At 36.7% G+C, this 8,065-nt stretch overlaps 1 protein-coding gene across 1 annotated transcript in view; it reads right to left on the reverse strand.

Annotated features, from left to right (window-relative positions):
• Positions 1 to 6,552: 6,552 nt before the first annotated feature.
• Positions 6,553 to 8,065, reverse strand: part of LOC123420364 (NAD(P)H-quinone oxidoreductase subunit 2 A, chloroplastic) — a 6,887-nt gene continuing 5,374 nt past the window's right edge. The window contains exon 2 of the mRNA XM_045107341.1: positions 6,553 to 8,065. This exon is cut by the window's right edge and continues 3,033 nt beyond it. The gene's annotated coding sequence lies outside the window, so the exon portion shown is untranslated.

The following is an 8,065-nucleotide window of genomic DNA, read 5'->3' on the forward strand; positions in this document are numbered from 1 at the left end:
AAAGATATCCGTTTCAGGGTAAAATACACCCTTTACTTTAATTATTTGAAATTATTTTATTTGGAATTGGAACATTTCCGCGGGTACTTTTTTTTTACTTTTTAGACAGTAAAGTTCTTTTTCGAAAGATTACCCCTGTCTTTGTTTATGCTTCGGATTAGAGCAAATCACTCTAATTCGTCCACGCCTACGAATCAGTCGACATTTTGTACAAATTTTACGAACGGAAGCTCTTATTTTCATATTTCCGTATCCTTTTTTAAACTATGAATCTAATATTTTGGAAAAAAATAAGTCTCTTCGCTTGAATTTTAGAACTTAGAATTTATTACCCTAGAAAAAAAAAAGAAAAACCTAATCCTTTGAATCTTTGGTATTCTTCAAATCTTCGCTATCCTTCAAATCTTCGCTATCCTTCGAGTCTTCGATACGCTTCGAATCCTTATGGGGAAGTCTATAAATTATACGTCCCTTGCTTGAATCATAACGACTTACTTCAATTTTGACCCTATCCCCCATCAGTATTCGTATAGAACTAGACCGGATCTTTCCTGAAATATAGCCTAGGATGATGGTGTCATTCTCTAGCCGAACGCGGAACATTCCATTGGGTAGGGCTTCCGTAACTAAACCTTCAAAAGTAACTTTTGCTTCTCTCGGGTTTTTTTTTTCTCTCCTATTTTTTTTTTCTGTCATATTTTTTTCTCCTATTTTTCCATTTTTATTTTCAAAATAGGAAGGGCGAGGTAGAATTCGAGCACTATAGGCGGGGCGATTACCATATATAACATAAGACTTCTCCCCCAATTCTGTTTAGTCGAGCTTCTCGATCTGTCATTATCCCTCGAGAAGTAGAAAGAATAGCAATTCCCATTCCACCCAAAACTTTAGGAATTCCTTGATAGTTGGTATAAATTCGTAAGCCGGGTCGGCTAATACGCTTTAAAAAAGTTCTTGTTCTATATATTCCTTTTCGAGTCTTTCTCTTTTGATGTCGCAAAGTTGAAACCAAGAAATATCTGTTACGTTCCTGATGTTTCCGAACACTTTCAAGAAAACCCTCTCGTAGAAGTATTTTAACAATGTTTTCGGTAATATTTGTAGATACTACTCGAACTGTTCCTTTTTTATTCATGTCCGCGTTTCTTATAGAAGTTAGTAAATCAGCAATAGTGTCCTTGCCCATAAGACTCTAATTCTAGGTTCCTCCTAATTTTTCTATAATCAACATGTTTTCTTTTTTTTTCTTTTCATTTTGGATTTTAAAACATATACGTAAAACACAATCTACTAATATTAATTCTTTGATCTAAATTTCGCCTACTAGTATTTATAATACTTCAGGAGCTAATGAAACTATTTTGGTAAAATTCAATTCTCTCAATTCCTCGGCAATCGCGCCAAAAACTCGAGTTCCTTTTGGGTTGCCTTTTTGATCAATTATAACCGCAGCATTGTCATCATAGCGGATTATTATACCGTCTTCGCATTTGAATTCTTTACATGTACGTACAATTACAGCTCGAATTACTTCGGATCTTTCTAGAGGCATTTGGGGCAATGCGTCTTTGATTACAGCAACAATAACATCACCAATACGAGCATATCGCTGATTACCAGCAGCTCCTATGACTCGAATACACATCAATTTTCGAGCTCCACTATTGTCTGCTACATTTAAAAGGGTCTGAGGTTGAATCATATTATTTTGATTTCAATTTGTTATTTCAATGCAAAAGGATGAAAGAAATATTGTCTTTCCAGAAAGAAAAACCGGGCATTTTTTTTCTTCCATACCCCTTTTAGGGTTCTATATCTCTAATCGAATAAATTGACTTCGTATGGGCATTTTACTGGCCGCTATGGAGATAGCTGCTCTAGCTACAGTTTCAGATACTCCCCCCATTTCATAAAGTATACGACCTGGTTTAACAACGGCTACCCAATATTCGGGGGACCCCTTTCCCGAGCCCATACGTGTTTCCGTGGGTCTTAGTGTAACCGGTTTGTCGGGAAATATACGTACCCATATTTTTCCACCACGACGTGCATATCGTGTTATTGCTCTTCGTCCTGCTTCTATCTGTCTCGCCGTGATCCAAGCGGGTTCAAGTGCTTGAAGAGCATATCTACCAAAACAAATACGATTGCCTCGGAAGGATTTTCCTTTCATTCTTCCTCTATGTTGTTTGCGAAATCTGGTTCTTTTGGGGTTATAGTCGATGGTTCTCTTTCTTAGTTCCATCTCTACTCCAAAACTGGACATGAGAGTTTCTTCTCATCCAGCTCCTCGCGAATGGAATGAGAAAGCATGTAAATAAATTTCTCTAATTCCATAATATTTAAAAATATTACGGTACGGATAGATACACATTAATAGATAATAGAAAAAGTTAGGTTTTTTTTTTATTTTTATATTGAATTTGTTAAAACAGAAAAATATAATATATAGTCAAAAAAGAAGATCTAGAATATATCCAGATGTGTGTGGATATTTATCTAAATTCTATATTTATAGATAATAATGTAGTCCTTCTAAAAAATATCCTTATTTTTACTCTTATTGAATCGCGGTAAAGTATTCTAATTCAATAAGAATTTCGCGGGCGAATATTTACTCTTTCCTGTCTTATTTGTTAATTTATAAACTTACCAAATAAGACAATTTTTTTGGTTTGTTCCGCCATCCCACCCAATGAAGTGTTAGGATTCTTTTCAATAAAATCCTATGGAATCATAGGTTCTGTCGTTCCCACTGCTTCTCCTTGAATGGTTAGGTCTGAATCCCGCAACGGAGCTTCCAAAAAATTTCTTTCCGAGTTAATTTTCTCAGTTTTATTAACCCGGGCGGCTCTTTATTATTGCTTAAAATTTGTAGTTCTTCTTTCAAGTTACAATTTTTCATTCTCTATTAGTTTTATTATATTGATGCTTTTTCACATTGCCTTTTATGATGTAATTCATAGACCATACACAGTGGAATTCTATATCTTATTTATTTCCTCTTCCTTCTTTCTATCATCCCTCCCTTTATCCACATCCCTTTAGTTTTGCTTCACAACCTAGAATCCCATTTTTTTTTTAGATAAAAAAGTGCAGTTGCTACAACTATATGACACATCTACTCATTTATGATAGAGGTATTTATTCATATAGTGACTGTTTCTTAGTTAGGATCTCGACAATACGAAGCAATAGGTTGGTTATTAGTATTAGTTAATTTTCTATAATTACTAAGTTTTTTTCTTTAAAAAAGAAAAAAAAATAACGAGTCACACACTAAGCATAGCAATTATATTAAATGATTTATCAATTTTCATTAAATCTTATAGAAAGAGGTAGAATTTCTTCTTTTGCAGGGATTTCAGGAAAAAAGTCTCTTGTCATTTTTTATTCTATCAATGGACAGAATTCGAAGACAAGATTAGTTATTCTTCGTCTACGAATATCCAAATTTTTACACCTAATACTCCATAGATAGTTCGAATTGGATAGCAGCAATAATCAATTTTAGCGCGGATTGTTTGGAGGGGAAGTCTGCCCCTTTTAATGGATTCGGCACGTGCAATTTCTTTTCCTCCGAGACGACCCGCAATTTTTACTTTTACTCCCCTTATATCTGCTTTTTTAGTTAATTCAATGGCTTTTTTCATTGCCTTTCGGAATGAAACTCTATTTTTTAATTGGAAAGCTATATATTCTGCAAGAATGTTAGGCTGTCTATAAGGTTCTTTAACTTTTTCGATAGAAATATTAAATCTCTGGTTTACAGAGTTAATTTCCTTTTGTAGATCTTTCTCTAATTCTTCGATTGCTCCTTTTTTCTTTAATAAATTTGGGAATCCAATATGGATTATGACGTGGATCGTATCGATTTCTTTTTGAATTTCTATATGTGTAATTACTTCGGAACTTGAACCTGAGTCCATTTTTCTATTATGTGTAATTACTTCGGAACTTGAGTCTGATTCTATTTTTCTATTCGAGCCCTTTTTCCTATTCTTTTGTATATAGTTCTTGATACAATCCCTTATTTTTTTATCTTCCTGTAGACCTTCAGAATAATTTTTTGGTTGTGCGAACCAAAAGGAATGGTGTTTTTGGGTTGTACCAAGTCTGAAACCGAGTGGATTTATTTTTTGTCCCATATTTTTCTATTCTATATTTTTTTTTACTGGGAATCGAAATCTTAGATGGATCTAAAGGTTATTTAGATTTCTTTACTATATTTAGTACAATTGTTATATGACACATGCTTTTTTTTATAGGGAAACTACGTCCTCGAGCTCGAGGTCTGAATTTCTTCATAATAGTACTCCTACTGACTTCGGCTTTAGTAATGAATAAATTCGCTTTGTCGAAATCCCTATAATGAGTTGCATTTGCGGCTGCCGAATAAACCAACTTTAAGATGGGATAAGATGCTCGATAGGGCATGAGGTTCAGTATCATAACAGTTTCCTCGTAGTAACGCCACCGAATCTCGTCAAGAACTCTTTGTGCTTTGAAAACAGACATAGGGATACGTTTTTGTGCTTTGAAAACTCTCTCGAACTTAAGTAGACGATCGGTTGGAACTTTCCTTGCGAGTTTCCTTAGCCCACTTTTCTTCTTCTTTATCCTAGGGATATACTTTACTAGTTTGAAACTTGTCATAAATAAGTTTATTCCCCGCCTACCTTTACTTTATTTTGAATCTTTTTTTTCTTCTTAATCTTTCTATTCAGAATTCAGTTAACGACGAGATTTAGTATCCTTTCTTGCATTTTCATAACTCGTAAAATGCCGAGTAGGCACGAATTCTCCCAATTTGCGACCTACCATAGGATTTGTTATGTAAATAGGTATATGTTCCTTTCCATTATGAATCGCAATTGTATGGCCAACCATTGTGGGTAGAATGCTAGATGCCCGGGACCACGTTACTATTGTTTCTTTCTCCTCCTTCATATTGACCTTTTCTATCTTTGCCAATAAATGATGAGCTACAAAAGGATTCGTTTTTTTTCGTGTCACAGCTGATTACTCCTTTTTTCCTTTTTAAAGAGTGGCATTCTATGTCCAATATCTCGATCGAAGTACGGAGGTCAGAATAAATAGAATAATGATCAACGGAAAAAAGAAAAAAATCCTTTAGCTGGATAAGGGGCGGATGTAGCCAAGTGGATCAAGGCAGTGGATTGTGAATCCACCATGCGCGGGTTCAATTCCCGTCGTTCGCCCATCGCATTATTGCAAATTCCAAAAATGCAATTTTCCATATTCCTAGTTACGTATTTACTTACGGCGACGAAGAATAAAACTATCGCTATATTTTTTCCTTTTCCTAGTTCTTCTTCCAAGCGCAGGATAACCCCAAGGGGTTGTGGGTTTTTTTCTACCAATGGGAGCTTTCCCTTCACCGCCCCCATGGGGGTGGTCCACAGGGTTCATAACTACCCCTCTTACTACGGGGCGTTTACCTAGCCAACACTTAGATCCGGCTCTACCCAAACTTTTTTGGTTCACCCCAACATTACCCACTTGTCCGACTGTTGCTAAGCAATTTTGGGATACTAAACGGACCTCCCCAGATGGTAATCTTAAAGTGGCCGATTTACCCTCTTTTGCAATGAGTTTCGCTACAGCACCTGCTGCTCTAGCTAATTGCCCACCCCTTCCACGTGTGATTTCTATGTTATGCATGGCCGTGCCTAAGGGCATATCGGTTGAAGTAGATTCTTCTTTTCTCTCAAAAAACCCCTTCCCAAACTGTACAAGCTTCTTCCAAAGCATACGGCTTTCTAGATGTATATGACGATCTCTAGACAGATGGATCTTATATGAATCATATGATGAAGTACCACATGAGTGGATATATAGGAAAGGAATCCAAATCTGCCGAATCGCTCATGTTATGATCTTCTACATCCTAGGTCTCTGCGTTCCGTCATCTGGCTTATGTTCTTCATGTAGCATTCAGATCGAATGACTCTATGAAATTACGTCGATACTTCCACATATTATGGGTAACGTAGGAGACATCCCTATTTTCCCCCGGGGGTCTTAATTACCACTGCTTAGCTTTCAATTTGCCTCTGACCATCAAATTAAATGTGAATAACCCGTCCTCCTCTCTTTGAAACAAGGGGCGCTTCCGGTTCTGTGCGTGCTTCAAACAATTTTGTCTTCTCCATATTACCATATCTCTAGAGTCAATAATTTTCTATGAGGAACTACTGAACTCAATCACTTGCTGCCGTTACTCAACAGTTTTCTGTTGAGGTCTATCCCGTAGAGGTAGTCAAATTGGATCAGTGATCGATTTCTAGGTTTCGTCGTAAACCTAATTGGTTACTTCCAATTACGTAAATCAATAGTTCAAACCGCACTCAAAGGTAGGGCATTTCCCATTGATATAGGAACTTTTGTACCAGAAACAATAGTATCTCCAATTATAGCCCCTCTGGGATGTAAAATATATCTCTTCTCACCATCCCCATAGTGTATGAGACAAATGTATGCATTTCGATTAGGGTCGTATTCTATGGTTACGATTCTACCAGATATGTCTTTTTGATTCCGTCGAAAATCTATTTTACGGTATAGGCGCTTATGACCTCCCCCTCTATGCCTTGCGGTAATGATTCCTCTGGAATTACGACCTTTACCACAACGGTGCCGTCCATGGATCAAATTATTTCGTGGATTGGATTTCACTTGCCTGTCTACGGTTCCCTTGCGTGTGCTCGGGATAGGTGTTTTGTATAAATGTTTCGCCGTATTATTAAGTATTCTCCTTTAGTTTTTTTCTCTATCTAGAAGTGGAATAGAATAACCCGGTTGAAGGGTAATGATCATACGTCTGTAATGCATTGTATGGCCCAGAATAGGTCCTATTCTTCTACCTTTTCCAGGTAGTCGATGGCTATTCACAGCTACCACCTTAACACCAAAGAAGAGTTCGACCCAATGCTTTATTTCTGTCTTAGTGAATCCCGATTCGACATTAAAAGTATATTGATTCTTTCCCAATAAACGAAGACTTTTTTCTGTAAATACTGCGTATTTGATTCCATCCATAAATCGACTTTCCCTCCTATGCTCTGAGTTCCAGTATCGATAAGAATTCGAGTTCTTATTGTTCTTATGTTATGGTATGAATATACCATACCAATTCGTTATGTATGGATGATGGATGAGATTCCATGGATAGAGAGCCAGTTCCAATAGACTTATGGAATGTTCCCGTTCGTGTGCATCCAGCAGGAATTGAACCCGCAAATTTACCAATTATGAGTTGGGCGCTTTAACCATTCAGCCATGGATGCTTAACAGGGATCATCGTACATCGTAAATAACCAATTTTCATATAGAAAGACATATCATAGAAAAATGAAATCGAAAATATTCCGAGATGGCAAATATTCGGAGATGACTATGAAAACACCTCTCTGGATCCTCGAATTGAAAGAGAGATTGAGAGGGATCAAGAATCCTAATTCTCGCTATTTGGAATGGATCCAATTCTATTGAGTCTGACTCATAGTGATCATTTCTCTTTAGCAAAGAATGACCTTGGTTATCAAAGGATTGAACAACCGGGATCCATTTCCTTATGATACCTAGTTGGCATTGATAACAAGGATCTAATGAATTATGAGTTTAATAGATCCTCTTTAGCAGAAAGACGTATATTCCTTGCTCATTATCAGACAATCACTTATTCCCAAACCTCGTGTGGGACTAATCGTTTTCATTTACCATCTCATGGAAAACCCTTTTCGTTCCGCTTAGCCCTATCGGGTATTTTAGTGATAGGTTCTATAGGAACTGGACGATCCTATTTGGTCAAATACCTAACGAAAAATTACGATTTTCCTTTCATTAAGGTACGAGGGCTTCTTATTCCACAAGAACGAAAGCACCTTTTCATTCTTTCATATACTAGGGGTTTTTACTTGGAAAAGACAATGTTCCATACTAAAGGATTCGGGTCCATAACCACGAGTTCCAGTGCACTAGATCTTGTAGCACTTAGCAACGAGGCCCTATCCATTAGTATTCCACATAAGAAATCCATTCT

The sequence above is a fragment of the Hordeum vulgare genome, unplaced genomic scaffold, assembly GCF_904849725.1.
Source record: "Hordeum vulgare subsp. vulgare unplaced genomic scaffold, MorexV3_pseudomolecules_assembly, whole genome shotgun sequence".
Taxonomy (NCBI): Eukaryota; Viridiplantae; Streptophyta; class Magnoliopsida; order Poales; family Poaceae; genus Hordeum; species Hordeum vulgare.